A 20626-nucleotide genomic window follows, 5' to 3' on the forward strand; every position below is an offset into this window, starting at 1 on the left:
TAGAAGACCACATGTGGCTTTAAGGCTACAGGTTCCCTATCCTGAGTAGGTGTTGATGCAGTCATAGGTGTAGGTATGGGTATAGAGGTATAGCTGTAGACAGAGAAGATCCTTGGATCCACTTCCCAACTGCTACTCACATTGGTAGGTTGGATTCCCAGAAGTTTGCTGCTTACCTCTCTCAAGATTCTAGGGGCAATCCTTAGGAATTCAGTGTTTCTAATGCTTGTTTTCATGAGCCTCCATACAATGTGATCCCCATTGATTACTAGCCAGATTTAAATAGGTTTTAAAAAGGAATGTTTTCTTTGATGAAATTGTGAGAACAAATAATCTAAAAACAGTGCCTCCCCTTCCCAGTCTATGAGAGTTGCTACAAAAAAATCAATCAGAGGCATTCTCACCTGATAAAATTATCAATTAGCAAGGAACATCTTGTTCTTTACATTAATTAGGATTCCAGGTGTGAAACGCCTCCTCTCTAATGCACAAAGAAGCTCCTTATTGCCTTTAGGATAGATTACCAAACCCAGTGTTTTTTAGTTAATGTCATTCACAATGTGGCTCCAGACTATCTTTCCAGATACATCAATTACTTCACATCACAAACTCTTGTCTTCCAGTCATACTGGCCTATTTTATGATTTCTGTATGTGACATTCCGCTGTCAAACTGTATCTTTGCACAGCTTGCCACTCATGACTGTAATGCTCCCTCCCCTCATCTCTACCTCCTAACTCCCTTCAGGTCTCAGTTCAGGTCCTTCCTCCTTTACAAGACATTTTGTGATTCCTTTAGTTGTTAGTGCTCTCTGAAATTCCTTTCAGTTTACTTTGTACATATTTTGTATTCATTTATCTTTATAATTATTCAATCCCTCAGCCCTCCAAAATTAACATCTTTAAAGGAGGGAATATTTTGGTTTTGTTTTTATATGCATAGCAACTATCACATTATCTTGAATCTATTAGGTACATAATAATGCATTCTGAATTGTTACTAAAAAGCACTTTCAAGAGGGAGAGATCACTAATAGCTGGAAGAGAGGATGAAGGTGATGATCAGGAAAGGCTTCTTAGAGGAAGTGGAAGCTGAGATGTATTTTTAAAGAAAGCTAGATATTCTAAGACATAGAGATGAAGACTGATTATATTCAAGATGTAGGGCACAATCTGTAAATGTATGGAGACAGGAAATTGAGTATCAAGTACATAAAACAACTAAGAGGCCACTTGTATTGCAATATAGAATGTAGGAAAAAAATAAATATGAGATAATACTGGAAATAGGTCAGAGAGAGAGTGTGTAGAGAGCTTTAAATACCAAGTGTTATTTTGGAGCCATTGAAGATCTTTGAGTATATGAGGGATATTTTCTATCAAATGTTCAGGAATCTCAATCTGGAAGTTTTATGAAGGATGGATTAGTAAAGAAAGGAGATTGAAGATAAGGAGACTAATTCTAGCTTACTGCAATTGATGTAGGCCAATATTGCACAACTTGGCAGGTGGAGGTCAAAATTAAAATAGACTAAACTTTTTCAGACCTCAGATATGCTAGACAAGAGGCAGACTGATGATTGGTTGCTGCGGGTCATGTAACAAATAGGAGAGAGTGGAAACCCTATATTTTTTGTGCTGGGTGGCAAGTGGCCCTCAGGCTGTATGTTGTGTAGGCCTGCTCTAGGCCAAGTCTGATGAGAACTTGAAGCAGAATATAATCTAGGTGAGAAGGTGATAAAGGTGAGAGATATTGTACACATGCAATCAATAAAATATGGCAATATCTTGGATTTTGGAATGCTAAAGGAAAGGAAAGTGCCATTGTGGTAGACACTGATAACTAGAACAATGGTGACTTCAACATAAGTCAGGAAGTTTGGAGGAGAAATGGATCAGTGTAAAATGTAATGAGTTAGTCACATTTTGGACAAAGTGGAATATCAACATGGGGATATCAGCTAAGTGCTACAGTGTAAAGAATGCTAGATTTAAAATCCGGAAGAACTGGGTTCAAATCCTTCTTCAAACATTTACTTAGTTTTGTGACCTTGAGCAAGTCACTTAATCTATTGCAGCCTCAGGTTCTACAGCTATAAAATGAGGGTAATAATAGCTTCTACCTCTCAGGGTTCTTGTGAGGATCAAATGATATAATATAAGTAAAGTACTTTGCAATCCTAATCTAGCTATTCTTACTGTTATTTTTATTAGAATTTTGTTCCTGGAGGTAGTTGGTCATTTGGGACTAGAATTTAGTAGCTAGATTAGAGCTGGATATGTAGATGTACAATTGTTTGCATTGAGATGATAATTGAACACATGGATACCTATAATTTCACAAAGGGAAAGAATATAGAAAAAGAGAAGAGGAGTCAATGTTCTGTGAGATGTATTTAATTATTGAGTAGGAGAAGGATGATAATACAGCAAAAGATATTGAGAAATAGAAGTCAGAGAAGTAGGAGGAAAATCAAGAGAATTGTGTTACCTAGTCACAGAAAGATCAAATAGATGACCTCTTAATTATCAGACCTAATAGTCTTTTCTCAGTCTTCATCATGCTCAATGTATTTGATGCATTCATCATTATTGACTCCCCTCCTTGATATTCTCTCTGGTGTGTGTGTGTGTGTGTGTGTGTGTGTGTGTGTGTGTGTGTGTGTGCGTGTGTGTGTGTGTGTGTAAGACACTGTGCTCTTGTCTTTATTACTTCCACAACATCCCTCACAGCTGACCCCTTATCGGGGCTCTCATCATTTTTTCTCTGGATTATTGCTATGGCCTCCTAATTGAATTCCCTGCCTAAAGGCTATTTCTACTACAAACCACTGCTGAAAGTATTTTTTCTTAAGTACTTACCTGACCATTTCACCTCCTTGCTAAAAGCCTCTATTGCTTTTTAGATGAAATAAAATATACTGTTTAACTTTTAAAACCCTTTTGCAACCTGACCTTAACCTGTCTTAGGAACCTCATTACTCCCCCTCCTATACTCTGTGACACAGCCAAAATGACTTTCTCTCTATTACTCACACATAATACTTCATCTCTCCTCTCTGTGTCTTTGTACTACCTGTACCTCATTCTGTGAATGCATTCCCTTCTTATGTCTACTCCAAGGAATCCCTCCTTCCTTCAAGATGTAGTTCAAGCACCACCACCAAATAACCGCAATTAATAGTTTTCTTCCTCCCAATCAGTTTTATTAAAATATTTTGCATTTATTTCCATTTTTTTCTTTGCATAGTGATCTAGTTGCTTTCTTTCCTCTCCCCATAAGGAATTTAAGTTCCTTGAGAGAAGAAATTGTTTCATCCTTTTTCTTTACATCCCCAGTGCCTAGCACAGTACCCTGCACTTAACAAATACTGGGTGATTGATTGATATATTGCAGAGAATATTCTTGTTTGGATAGAAGTTGGCAGGAGGGGGACAGATGTGGGAAATACAGTGGCATTTTATAATGTTAGGCAACAAGACTATTTGACTTCTTTGCAGAGATGGTAGACTATATGTATGAGGCATTGTATATGGCATCAGTTTGGGTTGCTAGGATATGGTACAATTGAAAGGGCAATATCTTGGAAGTAAGAAGTTCTGGGTTTAAATCCTACGTCTGATTCTCACTACATGAGTGATCTACTCTTTTAAATGAGGAGGTTAAAACTAATGGACTTGAAAATCTTTTCTAATTCTATTTTATGGTTCTGTGTGTTGGTTTAAAAAAACTGTTTTGTTTTCTTTTTTATCTTTCTTTTATTAGGAGTGATGGTTTTTAGATGGGTTAGGGAAATAATATCTTTGGAAATTAATTTGATATAAAAACAAAAGATGTCATAAAAAAGACTAGTTAATTCAATGGTACCTCTGAGATACCTTCCAATTCTAAGATTCAGTAAATCTTTATAATCTGTAAGTGACAGGGTGGGTGGAATCCTAAAGTAATAAGGAACAAGGACCTAAGCAATCAAGAAATCTTTGTACCATTATTGAATAGAATATTATTCTTCCCAAAGGCTCCAAAAGTACTTTATTGGTTAAATGCCATGACTCTCTCAACAACCATATGTGGGGAGCTCTCAGTGGAGAAGTGTGTCAGTCACGCTGACCTGACAAAACTACATGGCAGTTTTAAAAAAGGGAAGCAATGAATAAATTCCCCAATTAAAATTGTATGGGGAGCTCGGCTTTTCACAGAATGTAATTACCTGGGTTGGACCAGGGCCAAGATATCAAGTTTAATAATACTGATCTCAAAAAAGAAAAGTGGCTTGGGATATTTGTAATGTTTATTATCAGTCAAGGTATCAATACTCTGCCTTGGAACACTATGGTCCCATGGTTACTGCATACTGAGTAGACATTCATTTAGCAACAGCTTGGTGGAGTACCAGAAGGGAGACTAGTAGGCATCTTTATTTCACTGAAATGCTTCAAGGACAACCAGAAGCTGCATTTAAGGCTCCATGACCTTATGGCAGGAGGTGGGAGTGGGAAATAAAATTACATATCTGAGAGCTGAAAGAAGAAACTTTAGCTTTCCGTTATGGGAAGACAGGCTATGGAGATTTGCATATCTGCCAGTGTGGTCAGAAAATCAGAATGTGCTGCTATTCGGCACCTCCCTTAGGTTAGTTGGGGAATAGCCAGGTATCAAAGCTTTACAGGACATCTGCATATATACAGTAGTCTTCTTCTCATTGTACCATGTCACCTTATCACTGAGGCCAGAGCTCTAGAGCTTAAAAAGGTCTCCTGGCAAGGGGACAGCTGTTATGAGGTGAAGGCGATGGTCCATGACTGCCAAAGAACTGATCAAAGATTATTTCTGACACCATTGGGCAGCACTTAGAGTCATAATTGGTCATCAAGGGGATTAATGTCTTTATGTCAGCTGGGGAGTTACAGTCTACAAGCTGGAAATTATGTTGTGCAAGGCAATGAATTGCTGAAAATTGACTTCAGGAGAATTTAAGGACAAAGAGAAAAAAAAAGAAATAAGTGAAGTTCTCTTTTAGTTTCCTCAAAGAGAGTCTAATATATTTATTGATGGGCATTGAATTTTGAAAGGGTGACTTGTCTCATGTCGGAGAATGTAAACTCTATGAATCTGATCCTGCCTTTTGATGCTTCTCTACCATACCCCATCACTGGTATCTTTTAGCTCTTTACCCGACTCTTTGGGTCTTGATCAAGTGTTATGATTTCCCATTAGAATATATACTCTTTTGGGGAAGAGACTGGCTTTCTTTTTTCCTTGTATTTATATTCCCAGTATGCAGCACTGTTCCTGGTATATTGTAATCAATTAGCAAATTCTTCTTGCTATTGTCTATCAGATGCATCAGTTTATAGGCTTATTCTGTTTGAACCCAGAAAGCAGAACCCAAAATAATGGTTAAAGTTTCAGAGAGAGACAAAAAAATAGGCTTGACATTAAAGGAAAACTTCCTAACATTTAGAGCAGTCAAAAAATGGAATGGGCTGCCACAAGGCACTGTGGGTTACCACCCCCTGGAGGGCTTTGAGCAGAGACTGGATGAACACTTTTTTAGTTTTTTTTTTTTAAGTGAAAAAAAAAAGATAAGAATTGGACTATATGGCGACTTTCAACTTTCAAATTCTCTAATAAAGTAATAAGAGCTAGCTTTTATGTACCACTTGAAGGTTTATAATGTATTTCACCTCTAGGTTACATAGATGGTCACCCATTTCACCAACATATATGGTTGGTTCTAGAGATACCTGATATCTCTGTTGACATAGGAGGCTCCATACAAAATCTCCATTGTGAGAATTCCTTTTGTTGGCAACACAAATGGGGCATTCTACCTGACATTTAGAACTATACTGAGTTGTATAGTAGTTTTATAAATAATATTAATGTCACTGCATTATCTTAGGCAAGCAATTTAAAATCTCTGGAGCTATAAAATGAGGGGGTTCGATTAAAAAAAAAAACATTTGTTTCCAGGTCATTTATTCTACTAGAGATATTTGAATAAAAGAGAGAGGAAATGTGTCTGCTAATAGTATGTAAATAATTATGCACATTTTTGAAATACTATTCAGGAGCTGTACTTACTAAGGATAAGTAAAAATGTGTATAGAAAGATCTATGGGGTTGGAAAAAAAATGGCATCATATGTTTAGATCAGGAAAGAAGGAAGGAAGGAAGGAAGGATTATATTTTTAGACAAGGAAGGGAGGAAGGAAGGACAAAAGCAAAAGAAAAATCATTGAAGTATTTTTTAGGCACAGAAGACAAGAAAGAATCACAGATAAGTGTTACCACTTTCAAAGTTTCATGTTGAATTGATTACATATTGAAAAACAAACAAACAAACAAAAATAAGCTGTATATATCAGAGAGCTGCAGTTGCATATGTGGTCTTCTGTTATGTTATGCATATGAAATGCTTATTTTATTTGCTCTTTATTAAATTCATATAAGGGGGGAAGAATAACATAGTAGAGGAAAAACATTTTTGGGAGACAGAAAAATATCTGATTTTTCAGAACTATGAGTCTAGAAAAATTATCCAAAGTGATCTAGCTCCCCAGGATACCACTAAATTCCAATCAGCATGAGAAAGTTACAGTTCCTGGTACAACTCAAATTGTTCTTGCCCTGAAGCCTCCAGACAGCACCTAGACAGCTTTCAAGAAAATTAAAGACCTGCTAGAGCCACATTGTTGACAACTTTTTGAAGTGTTAATTGCCGCTATGTGTAGTTATATACTTGGAATTCACAGTAAGAATTCTACTTTCAGGGAGATGTAACTAAAGCCTTAAGGAGTTAAAAGTGTGTATGTAGGTAAGAATAACTGTTTGCTACACAAACTCGTGCCATAGTTCCATCTCAACAAACAGCAGAAAATCTCATAAAAACCTCTTCAATGACCATCAATTTTTATGCCAATGTCCACCTATTTGAGGAAAAAAAAGACCTTGGAACAATAGTTGTGAGCCTGCAACATTTTTTTTTATTTACTAAGTTGCTGAGAGATAGAGATCTGGTTAATTTATTAATACTGACTTCTTTTGAAAATATAAATCTATAATAGAAACATGGGTAAACATTGTCAGACTGTGTCTATAAAATGTTTCAATACTTACTCCCAAACCAAAAGAGAGATGCATTTAGGGAATCCTTTCACTTCATTTGACAAAAAGGAAAAACAAAATTCGTCCTTCTAAAAAAAAAGTGAGGAGTAGCTCATCTTAACTAACTTAGGAAAGAAATTATTGTTCATATAATATATGAACATACCATATTATATAAAAACAATATGATATTCAAATTTGCCTTAATGTTCTAATACCATAATACTTGTTGTAAAATATATTTATATTTAAAAGGTAGAAGAGACAAATTTGCATTTTTATAACAACCTTGATCAGTGACTAATCATTAGATTGTTTGGTTTTTAAATGTGTTCTCAGTACAATATTTTATTAGACTATAGCTGGAATTCTCTCTAGGCTCAGCACTACCTTCTTATTTCTCTGGTTTCCTTCAAGTGTTAGCTAAAGTCCCACCTTCTACAAGAAGTCTTCCTTAATCTCAGTACCTTCTATTTGAGACTATCTTCAAATTATATTTAACTTCTCAATATCTTGTTTGTACATAGTTGTTTGCAGATTGTCCTTCCCCTCTTTCCCATTAGATTGTAAGCTTCTTGAAAGCAGGTACTGTTTACCTACCTTTTTTGAATCCCCAGTGTTTTCACATACACCTGGAAACTAAAACATACAGGCAATGGGGTATAGAAATCTATCCTGCCCTATGGGAAAATTGAAGGGAAAGGGGATAAAAGAAGGGCAGGAGAGATAGAAGGGAGGGCAGATTAGGGGAAGAGGTATTCAGAATGCATGCTATCCTGGGGTGGGGGGAGGGATGAGATGGGGAGAAAATTTGGAGCTCAAAATCTTGTGGAAGTGAATGTTGAAAACTAAAAACAAATTAATCATCTTTTTTTAAAAAAGAAATACGAATGTTAAGAAGAACAAAGGCCTGGGCTGGGAAGAGAGAAGATGATGACTTATATTTCTCTGATTATCCTTTTTTTCCTTTCTCTCCCACAGAACAATCCCATATTAAAAAAAATAAAGAAAGACAAAAATAATAAAACCAATGAATGCTTCAAACACATTTAAAAATATAGGTAATGTACCATAAAAATGTCCTTCCCACTTCTAAAATGGAGTTGGTTGGGGTTGTCTTCTCATATACCTTTTTGGCATCCATGCTTAATCTTTGTAACTTCACCATATTCTCTTTTGTTTGTTCTGTGACTTTTTTTCTTCTTTTTACATTGCTGTAATCATTTTGTACATTATTTTCCTGCCTGTGCAAACTTTATTTTGTAGCAATCTGGGTAAATCTTCCCATGAAAAGGCATTGATCTAGGTGCAGCCATTCAGGGTTGCCCAAGATGGACAGTTTATAGTAGAGAGTTTTGACAAAAGGTGATCTACTGGTGAAAGAAATGGTGAACCTCTCCAGCATCTTTACCAAGAAAACACATTGACAATGTAAAAATGATAAAAGATATGACACTGTAAGATGAGCTTCTCAGGTTAGAAGGTGTCCAACACGCTACTGGGTAAAAGCTGAGGACAACTGCAAGTAGCTCCAGTATTAATGGAATAGTTAGAACAAATCTAAAAGGAAGCTTAGTTGCAGATATGTCTAGTGACAAAAGAAAAATCCAAGGCTCTAATTGAAGATCTATGAACCAAGGTAAGTTTTATGTGGTTGAACAGGAGATGGATGGAAAGGTTAAGCATTGACATCTTGGGCATCTGTGAACTTAAATGGAGGGGAATGGGTAAATTTACTTCAGATGATCACTGCATATACTACTGCAAGCAAGAATCCCTTAGAAAAAATGAAGTAGCCCTCATAGGCAATAAAAGGATGAGAAAAGCAGTACTAGACTTTAATTTGAAAAAAAAATGATCAAATATGTATTCAATTCAAAGACAAGGTCATAGTAATACAAATCTAGGCTCCAACCACTGATGCCAAAGAGGCCAAAGTTGTTCAGTTTTATGAAGACCTACAACATCTTCTAGAAATACTCCCCCGCCACACACCCAAAATGTCACATTCATCATAGGGGATTGGAATGCTAAAATAAGAAATCAAAAGATAACTGCAAGAGTAGGCAAGTTTGACCTTAAAGTACAGAATGAAATGAGAGAGAATAAGAGTTTCATTAAGAAAATTTGCTGGTCATAGTAAACACTCTTTTTTCAAAAACTCAAAAGGAGACTGTACACATGGACATCACCAGATGCTCAATAATATCAATATAATAATAAAATCAGCTTTATCATATTCTTTGCAGTTAAGGTGCAGAAGCTCTATACAGTAAGTTAAAAGAAGACGTGGAGCTGACAGTAGATCAGATCATAAGCTTCTTAATGTAAAATTCAGACTTAAATTGAATAAAGTAGGGAAAATCATCAGATTGGATAGGTATGACCTAAATAACATCCCTCATGCATATGAAATAAAAGTAATGAATAGATTTCAAGGATTAAATTTGGTAGATAAAATGCCTGAAGAACTATGGACAGAATTTTGCAATACTGTACAGATGACAACAGCAACAAAAACCCGAAGAAAAAGAAGAGCAAGAAAGCAAAGCAAAATGACTGTCTGATGAGGCTTTATAAATAGCTGAGGAAATAAAGAAAGAGAAATGTAAAGGAGAATGGGAGAGATATACTGGACTGAATGCAAAATTCCATAGAATAGCAAAGAAAGATAAGATTTTCTTAAATGAGCAATGCAAAGAAATAGAATAAAACAATAGAATGGGAAAGATTCGTTATCTCTTCAAGAAAATTAGATATCAAGTAAATGTTTCATGCAAAAATGGTCATGATAAAAGCAAAAATGGTAAGGACTTAGTTGTAGAAGAGATTAAGAGGTGGCAAGAATATACAGAACTATCATATATATATAATATACATACATGTATGTGCATGCATGTATGTATACATATATACACATAACCATATGTACACACACATGTTATTTGACTCTTTTATAAGCTATATCAAAATCAAGACCATATACATCCCAATGAAGTGACTGGAAAATTCATGCAATTAAATGTAGCAGTTAACAGACATAGGACAGCTACTTATGTCCTCCACCACAAAAAAAAAACATGCCTGAAAAAAAACAACAACAACAACAACAACAACAACAACAAAAAGCATATGCATGCAATGACAGATACATAATATAAATCAATAACTCCTTACAAACCATTCTGGAGTCCAGAAACATAGAAAACATGAGGCACTCAAAAGACTCAAAGAAGTCTACGGACCTATATCATACTTCATATAATAATAGGACTACTGGGGGCAGCTAGGTGGTGCAGTGGATAGAGCACTGGCCCTGAAGTCAGAAGGACCTGAGTTCAAATCCAGCCTCAGACCCAACACTTGACATGTACTAGCTCTGTGACCTTGGGAAAGTCACTTAACCCCAATTACCTCACTAAAAAAAAATAGTACTACTGAACATATCTTATGTTTAACTTAGTCTGTTTTATCCAAGCAATGACTCACTCAAGGTCCCTGTCTTCTGACTACCTGGGTAAGTATGGCTTATCCTCCTGGCAGTAGTTATCTTCTTGTCCGTAAGGGATATAGTTGTAGGAAACATCCTATGCTGAAAACCCTAAAACTTTTCAATGATGCCAAATCTAACAGACACACATGGAGTGATTGGCAGGTCAGGAAATTTCCATCTCCAAACTGTTATTTGTTCACCTGTGCTCACAGAAGTAAAGAAACAAACAAACAAAAAACAGAGGAGACAGTTAGGGACTTGAAATCTTGTCTCAGGTTCAACTAGTTAAGTACATATTCTCACTACCCTGTGTGTGCAGCTGGAAAAGTTTCTAATTAGTGCAGGACTGGGGGAGGGCAGAAGGAGGAGGAGTAGAAGCAGGAGAATGAGGAAGAAGAGGAAGAGAAGGAAGAGGAGGAGGAGGAAAAGGAAAAGGAGGAAGAGGAGGAAGAGGAGGAAGAGGAGAAAGAGGAAGAGGAGGAGGAGAATGAGAAGAAAAAGGAGGAGGAGGAGAAGAAGAAAAAGAAGAAGAAGAGTTGGCAGAGTACTGTCATATGCAAAAGAGGAGAAGAGGGAGAGTTAAAGCTGTTTTATTCTTTAGTGCTGAGCTCAGTCAAAAAGTGCTAAGCATGCTTCATTATCAGGTCTTTGAAACTGTGATTGGTCATTGTAGTGATCATAATTCTTAAGCCTTTAAAATGTTTGTCTTTACAATGTAGTTGTCATTGTTATAATTATTCTTCTTGGTTTTTTTAAAAATTTATTTATTTACATAACACTTTATTGTCCCCAGTTAGGTGTAAAAACAAATTTAACATCAATTTTTAAAACTTTGAGTTTTAAATTCTCTCCCTTTCTCCCTCCCTCATTGAGAAAGCAAGTAATTCAGTACAGGTTATACATGTGTAGGCATGTAAAACACTTCCATAATAGTCATTTGTGAAAGACTAACTATATTTCCCTCTATCCTATTGCCCCCATTTATTCTCTTCTCTATCTCCTTTCACCTTGTCCCTTCTCAAAAGTGTTTTCTTTCTGACTACCCCCTCCCTCAATTTGGTCTCCCTTCTATCACTCCCCCTTCTCTTTTCCCCTTCCCCCCTGCTTTCTTACAGGGTAAGCTAGATTTCTATACCCAATTGAGTATGTATGTTATTCCCTCTTTGAGTCACTTCTGATGAGAGTTCACTAACTCCTCTTAACCTCTCCTTTCTTTCCCTCCACTGTAAAAGCTTTTTCTTGCTTCTTTTATGTGAGATAAGTTACCTCATTCCACCTCTCCCATTCTCTTTATCCCAGTACACTTTTCTCTCACTTCTTAATTTTATGTTTTTAGATATCATCACTTCATATTCAATTTGCACCAATGCCTTCTGTCTATGTATACTCTTAACTTCCTTAATAATGAGAAAGGTCTTATGAGTTGTAAATATCATCTTCCCATATAGGAATGTAAACATTTTAGCTTTAATAAGCCCCTCATGATTTATCTTTCCTGTTTACCTTTTTATGCTTCTCTTGAGTCTTGTGTTTGAAAGTCAAATTTTCTATTCAGTTTTGGACCTTTCTCAAGAATGATTGAAATTCCTCTACCTCATTAAATATCCAATTTTTGCCTAAAGGATAATACTCAGTTTTGTTGGGTAGGTGATTCTTGGTTGTAATCCTAGTTCCTTTGTCCTCTGGAATATCATATTCCAAGCCCTCTGATCCTTTAAGGTAGAAGCTACTGAATCTTGTGTTATCCTGACCGTGATTCCATGATACTTGAATTGTTTCTTTTTGACTGTGTGCAATATTTTCTCCTTGACCTGGGAACTCTGGAATTTGACTATAATATTCCTGGTAGTTTTCATTTTGGGATCTTTTTCAGGAAGGGATCAGTGGATTCTTTTAATTTCTATTTTACCCTCTGGTTCTAGAATACCAGGGCAGTTTTCCTTGATGATTTCTTGAAAGATGATGTCTAGGCTCTTTTTTGGCAGAATTATGGCTTTTAGATAGTCAAATAATTTTTAAATTATTGCTCCTGGATATATATTCCAGGTCAGTTGTTTTTCCAAAGAGATATTTCATGTTGCCTTCTATTTTTTCATTCTTTTGATTTTGCTTTACAATGTCTTGATTTCTCATAAAGTCATTAACTTCCATTTACTCTATTCTAATTTTTAAGGAATTACTTTCTTCAGTGAGCTTTTGGAGCTCCTTTTCCATTTGGCCAATTCTGCTTTTTAAGGCATTCTTCTCTTCATTGGCTTTCTGGACCTCTTTTACCATTTGGCCTAGTCTATTTTTTAAGGTATTATTTTCTTCAGTATTTTTTTGTGTCTCTTTTACCAAGCTGTTGTCTCGTTTTTCATGATTTTCTTGTATCACTTTCATTTCTCTTCCCACTTTCTCCTCTAATTCTCTTACTTGATTTTCAAAAATTTTTTGAGGTCTTCCATGGCCTGAGACTAATTAGTGTTTTTCTTGGAGGCTTTGGATATAGGAGTTTTGCCTTCGTTGTCGTCTTCTGAGTTTATGTTTTGAACTTCCTTGTCACCATAGTAAGTTTCTATAGTCAGAGTTTTTTTTCCCATTGTTTGCTCATTTTTTCTTGGCCTATTACTTGATTTTTTTTAACTCTTTGTTAAGGTAGGGCTCTGCTTCCAGGGTGGAGGGTGCACTGTCCCAAGCTTCAGGAGTTTTGTAAAGTTGTTTTCAGAGATACTTCTAGAGACTTGTAAGTTTTCAATTTTTCCAAATTAGTATGGTCTAAATAGAGATGTTTACTCCTCTCTGGGCCTGTACTCTGGCCTTTGAGAGACCAGAAGCACTCTTTTCTGTCCTGGAATTGTGAGGATGGGTGCCCCTACATTGCTGCCATAAGCTCTACTTTGCCAGTGCTCTTCCTTGCCCTGGGACTGCCACCTAGGACTGTGACCTGGATCCAAGTATGAGCAAAGCAGCAGAGTCCTCCCTCAATGCTAGCAAAAAGTCTCCTTCTGACCAATTGTTTGATCCTCTTGCCATCTGTAGGTTGACAACTCTGGAAATAGCTGTTGCTAATGCTGATTCGTCACTCCCAAGGTCTGCTCCTGGCTTGCTGGGTCCAGGGCTGCGTTAGCATGGCCTGTGCTGTGCTGGCACAGCCTACATTAAACTGTACTCCACTCTTATCAGGTGTGATATACAATTCCTGTTGACCTTCTAAGTTGTCTTTGGCAACTACAGGCTGAAAGGTATGGAAACTACCACTGCTGCAATGGATCCAGTCACCCCATGGCCTGCTCTGGGTTTGCTGGGGCCAGGTGTGTGCTGGTGTGGCCTGGTCTCCTCTCTCACCCTGGTGTAACAGACCTTTCCTGCTGACCTTCCAAGTTGTCTTGGGCTGGAAATTTGTTTCACTCTGTCTTTCTGTGGTTTCTGCTGTTCTACAATTTGTTTAGATTTATTTGTTTATAAGTATTTAGAGGGGTTTGGAAAATTTATCTAAAATTATCTAAATCATCTATTATTTATCTAAATTTATCTAAAATTTATCTTTTACTGAAAGTTTGATCAACAGGTTAGTGGCAATTTCTATTTATTTGAAAGTTGAATTTAGCATCAAAATTGTAGTAATTGCTAACATCAGAAGCAGATTTGGCTATGAATCTTCAACAATTGACTTAAGTGTGATCAATATTTTAATTTCAAAAGATTATGCACACACACACACACACACATACACACACACACACTGGATCAAGGATATTATATTTTGACCATTATTATATTCCATCTATATTTCTTTTCAGAATTTAACCTTATCAAACTTCCTGTATTGAGATTCAACCAGAAATGATTTAATTTCTGAAATATGTGCAACTGCCATGAGTTAGAATCACCAGAATTTAACCAGTTACTAAAGCCTGAGGAATTCCTGTGGTGGTCACTGACCACTTGAAAAGCATAATTGAGATCTATGTCAGATTTATGTCATCACTGACAGAGTTCCTTTCTGACCACTCAACAATTAGATCAGAACAGAACAGAGTTAAACAGGGAAGCCAAGACAGTACAGTAATTCTAAATGACAGATAGATAATCAGAAAAATTCAGAAAACCTCAACCTGTTCTTTATAGTTTTTTTAGATAGGATTGAACTTTACCTATCAGTTCTGCTCAAAATTCTCCTTAGCTAAAATTTACCTTGCATTCACTAGAGAGTTACTAACTGGAAAATTCAATCTGGTTGACCTTATTGGTCTAATCTGGGATGTCAATAATTGTGATAAAAATTATGAGGTATCCATTGATTAGATACTGCTACAAATCACCAAATCAATGACACAGAGATAGTTATCTACAGACTTTATTTATGCACAGAGCAGAAGTGCATCTAGATAAAAGTCAGAGAGCCCGCAGTATCAATTTCAATAACTTTGTGTATGCTGTGAATACACATAAACAGGATGGCTACAGAAAGCAGGAGGGGAAGTTAAGGGTATACATGTGAGAAGGGGGTATGTATGAATCAGGAACGTCAGGACAGTAGCTAGTCAAAACCAGAGCTTAAAGTTTATGGTTCAAGCTTAATTGTGCAGTTAATGTGATAAAGATAGTATCCTCTCCTTATCACAGTGGAAGCAAGAAATCTGAGCCAAAATTTCTTTCCTATTACAGTCTTTCTTGTCACAGTGCATCAAGAGCCTCAAGCCAGAAATGCTCTTGCCATACTAACTTTGAGTGCAGAGTTCCAACCTACTTTTGCAGAAGAGCTAGACCAATTCACAGTTCCACCAAGTATAACTATGTGCTTGTCTTCCCATAGCCTTTGCAACATTTGTTACTTTCCTTCCTTTATCAATTTTTCCAATGAGATTGATTTGAAGTAAAACCTCAGAGTTGCTTTATCTTGCATTTCTCTGATTATTAGTGATTTCAGCACTTTTTCATATGGCTATTAATAACTTAACTTTCTTCCATTGAAAAAACCTGCTAATATCCTTTAACCTTTTATCAATTGGGGAATGGCTTCTATTTTTATAAATATGAATTAGTTCTTTACTTATCTCAGGAGAGATCTTTATCAGAAAAATGTGTTGCAAAATTTTGTTTTTCCCCCATAGTTATTTTTTCCTTTGAATCATAATTGCAATGGCTTTGTTTGTCAAACATATATATTAGTAAATGGATAGACTAAAGCATGGAATAATCACTAAGCATGCCTCCTTAGACCCTCCTAAAGCTCAATTTATTCAGCTCTGAGCCATGTCTCACTCCATCAGCCTTAGGATATAGTCCATGGGCTGGCCATTGGTATATCTGTAAAATGAGGGGATCAAACTAGATAACCTTTAAAATCTCTTCCAGCTCCAAATCTATGATACTGTAAATCTAAATCCTCAACTAATCTAAGAGAACAATCTAGATGATCTGATTTCTTCTTCTCAGTTTGGACATTTTAAGAGCCTACCATTTCACTGGCATTTCAGTCAAGGCCTTGCATCAGTTAGTAAAATATTCTATTAAAAAAAACAACAACAATACTTTATATGTGTAAGTTGGGGGGGGCACTTCAGAATCTATAAATGATTTCAGCTAATGCTGATGATCCATTAAAAACTTCATTGGGTAAGATTCATCTTCTCCCAAGGGACATTTAAAAAGTAGATGATTTTATTACCCCCTCTAAATGGGTTTGCTAATTAATTATGAATCCTAATTTGATTTATTAAGAGGTGCTTGGTATTAAATAACACCAGCCACCATCCATGGGGAATTAATTTGTACTCCCTGGCATCCACAAAGAAAGGAAGATCTGAAATGGATGATGTTTCAGGAGCAAATGACATGAGCTGTAATAACTTTACACAAATAAAACTATTTTCCTAAGCTTTTACCTGAGTTGTGTGTGTCTTCCCCTCTGGTTTCATTGCTGTTATTTGCTCCTGTGGGACTGGAGAGGAAATAGAGCATTGTTTACATTTTCAATAAGTGCTAGTACTTCATATGCACCTTCCGATATGTTTTACTTTGGTTGCTAAGATGAAAAACAACCTAGTAAAGACCATCATTTAGTTCTACTCTGGCTACAGGAGAGGGGCCAATTTTCAGAAACTCAGATAAGTCTTTTTCTTCATTGGAAGTGCAAGGAGCTTTAACCCTTTATCAAAGGGAAGGCACCTGGAGAAAAATACAAAACATCTGGTGGAATGACAGCTTCCTTTTATTGGGAGAGATTATATGAATGGACAGAGTGGGAAATGGGGATTTGGAAGCATAAAGAATTGACCTAATGACATGTTGAAGGTTGTACAGTTTATTCACTCCTTTTGAGGCTGCTTGGGAGTTTCCTTCAAGGGTGCAGCCTCCACTACAAGGGTGTAGTGGAAGGAATAATCTGAACCAATCATCCATCATGAAGTAGGCAAACTCCGTCCTCTGGCACCACACCAAATAGATGTTGAAGGTCTAGAAGGGACTTTTTGGATCATCTTGTCTAGATCTCTCATTTTAGAGATGAAGAAACTGAGACTGGAAAAGTATAGTGACTTACAGGTATTATATATAGTGGAAAGAACATTGGCTTGAAAGTCAGAGGTCCTGGGACATATGTCTGCCTCTGTCCTTACCTGTGTGGCCTTGGATAAGTCATTCCTTGGACTCAGTTTTCTCATCTGTAAAATGGGGAGCAGGTTCTACTAGATGTCCCCTAAGTTCCTTTTCAGTTTTATGATTCTATGATTTGCCCAATATCAAACATTCATAGCAAAGTGAGGATTTGAACCAGATCTTACAAATCCAAATCCGGTATTGTTTTCCCTAAAATTCACCACTAAGTTTTCATCTCACTTGCTGCATGTTTTCCTCCTCCTCCTCAGGAACCCATTCTCCCTCCCATTCTTTTTCACAATAGGTTGCCAAAAACAGACTCCTAATATGTTACCTGATGATAAAAATATTAGCTGAAAAATTCTCAAAATTAAGTCCCTCAGGGTCATTTGCAGTAAGAGATTCCCAGAAAAGAAGGATTGGAGTAATAATTGTGGAATGTCAAATAATGGGGTTTATTTGTAGAAGTTAGATGTGAGCAAAGGACTCTATTTGTGGTCCACTCGAATCCCACTACACAAGGAACTACCATGTAGTTTGTCTGGGAATAGCCATACATGGGAAGTCAGATAATGTCCATAGCCTATAGGCACTGGTGGAGTTTCCTAAGAAATGGAATTCCATACCATAACTTATTTGCTGTGGACACAGGCATGAATCTGGAAAATAGATCAAATACAGTGAAATCTATTATTTATTCCTAATTCAAGCCTTCAGTGATAGCCAATGGATTTTACATTAATGGATTGATATTAAGAACCAGCAACGTATTGTAGAATGATAGGCTGAAGGAAAGGAAAGCTGCATTTTAGACAGCCTAAAATGCAGTGATATGAACTCAGAAAGGGAAGAGTTGGGGCTAAAAGCTATTGTTTACTTCTATCAAGTTGGCAGCACACAATTAGAATGCATACTGATAGATAGAGAAACAGAAACTTGTACTAAGAAGGCCATAGATCAGGAAATCCAGTTGCTCCCAAACCAGTTTGACCATAACTATGTAGGATGTCTAAGAAAAAAAAAATAGCCATCCATATAAAGTAGTCCAAGCAGTATAGAACAGATGAGAATCAATAGTAGAACAGCATATGGAAAAAGTTCAGTCATGTTCAACTTTATGATCCCATTTGGGGTTTTCTTGGAAAAGATATTGCAGTGGTTTCCATTTCCTTCTCTAGCTCATTTTACAGATGAGGAACTGAGGCAAAAAGGTTAAATGACTTTCCCAAGGTCACACAGTTAGTAAGTGTCTGAGGCCAGATTCAAACTCATGATGAACTTCTCTGACTCCAGGCATGGCATTCTAGCCATTGTACCACCTAGCTGACTTACTGTACCACCTCACTGCCCCTAATAGTAAGATATGAGCATCAGACAGAAGGAGAAATAAATTATTCACCTATCTGGGTGAACTTACTCTTCCAGTCCTACTATATATTACTCCTCTTCACATACTTCACATCAGGCCCAACAGGCTTTCTTAATGTACCTCATATGTGATACTTTCTTTCCCATCTTTAAGCTTTTGCACTGGCCATCCCCTATGCCTGGAATATTCTCCCTTCTCACATCTAACTGTTAGCATTCTTCATTCCTTCAAGATGCTCAGATACAAACTTCCAAATGAATTATACCTCCCACTGTGAGTGACCTCTCCTAATCCAAGTCAATTTGTATTTATTTTGTACATCTATATATATGTGTATGTGTGTGTGTGTGTATGTGTGTGTGCATACTATATATATATATGTATATATACATATATATACATACACACATATATACATATATATGTGTGTGTGTATATATATGTATATGTGTGTATATATATATAATATATATATATGATGTCCCCAAAGGAAAGTAAATTCCTCGAAGACCAAGATTTATTCTTTCTTTTTTGTTTTTAATATGTCCAAGGCCTAGTATAGTTCACATTATATGTACGTAACTAATGCTTGACCAAAGGGCTATATAAATGTGCATACCCTTTGACCCAGCAATAGCACTTTTAGGGCGGTATCCCAAAGAGATCATAAAAATGGGAAAAGGACCCACATGTACAAAAATATTCATAGCAGCTCTTTTTGTGGTGGTAAAGAATTGGAAATTGAGAGGATGCCTATCAATAGCGGAATGGCTGAGCAAGTTGTGGTATATGAATGCGATGGAATACTTTTGTGCTATAAGAAATGATGAACAGGCTGACTTCAGAAAAACCTGGAAAGACTTGTATGGTCTAATGCTGAGTGAAGTGAGCAGAACCAAGAGAATGTTGCACACAGGAACAGCCATGTTATGCGATGACTAATATTGATAGACTTAACCCTTCTCAGCAATGCAAGGATCTAAGATCTCCAAAGGCCTCATGATGGAAATTGCTCACATCCAAAGAAAGAACTATGGAGTTTGAATGCAGATCAAAGTATACTATGTACTAATTTTTTTCTTCTTTTGTGTTTGTTTCCTCTTTCTGGTGGTTCCTCTTATTGGTTCTTATTCTTCCCTACAACATCACTAATTTGAAAATATGTTTAATAGGAATGTACATGCGTAGCTTATATCAGATTGCATGCCATCTTGGGGAGGGAATTAGGGAGGGAGGAGGTGAAAAATTTAAAACTCAAAAGCTTATGGAAGTGATTGTTGATAAATCAAAATAAATTAATAAAAAAAGAAAAAAAGAAAAAATAATGCTTGCTCATTGATTAATAACAATGAATGATAATAATAAAAAGTATCTTAAGGCTCTCCTACAAATCACTTGACATGGCTAAATCTTTTCAAGGTTAAATCTTTGTTAGTGAATTTGATGGTATCTCTTTAATAAAATGTAAGCCAAGAAGAGTTTCAGGAACATAAGGAGACAACAGTAGAGAAGCAGCAAAATTGATACAAGAATTCCTGGATAGATTGGACTGAATGGGGTAAAAACTTTGAATAATCAGAATATTGATGGGAGATGCAAATCTAGAACTTCTGATTCACTGGCATTGAAAGTTAGTTATGTGAGCTGGGTAGGTCTTTTGGGTTGGGGGGGTTGACTTTTTTGTTTCAATTTTTTTCTTTTTACAAATGGTGAGATTTGGAGGTCTTCTCAGGTTGGGACTATATATCCAGAGGCCTATGTAAGTCAATTTTGATTGATTCTCCAGTAAATTTGAGTGCTTTCTCTAATGGAAGAAGAAGTGTATTTTTTGTAATGTTCTAAGTTCGGAGGTAACTATATAGGTCCCCGGGAAAGTGGTAGTGATGAGGGAGGAATCAGTTCTCAACAATGGAACACGGGAAGGAAATCTGCTAGACTTTGGGAATACAAACAATGTAAATCAATCTCTCCTTTCCAGTAGTTTGTGGTCTTCTGTTTGTTACTATACTCCTCAGCAAATCTGAGTAGTTTCCCCTTGTTTGAGTACTTAACCATAGGATAGTATTATAAAT

Source organism: Vombatus ursinus, unplaced genomic scaffold (genome assembly GCF_900497805.2).
Source record: "Vombatus ursinus unplaced genomic scaffold, bare-nosed wombat genome assembly UNPS02010548.1, whole genome shotgun sequence".
NCBI classification, from domain to species: Eukaryota; Metazoa; Chordata; class Mammalia; order Diprotodontia; family Vombatidae; genus Vombatus; species Vombatus ursinus.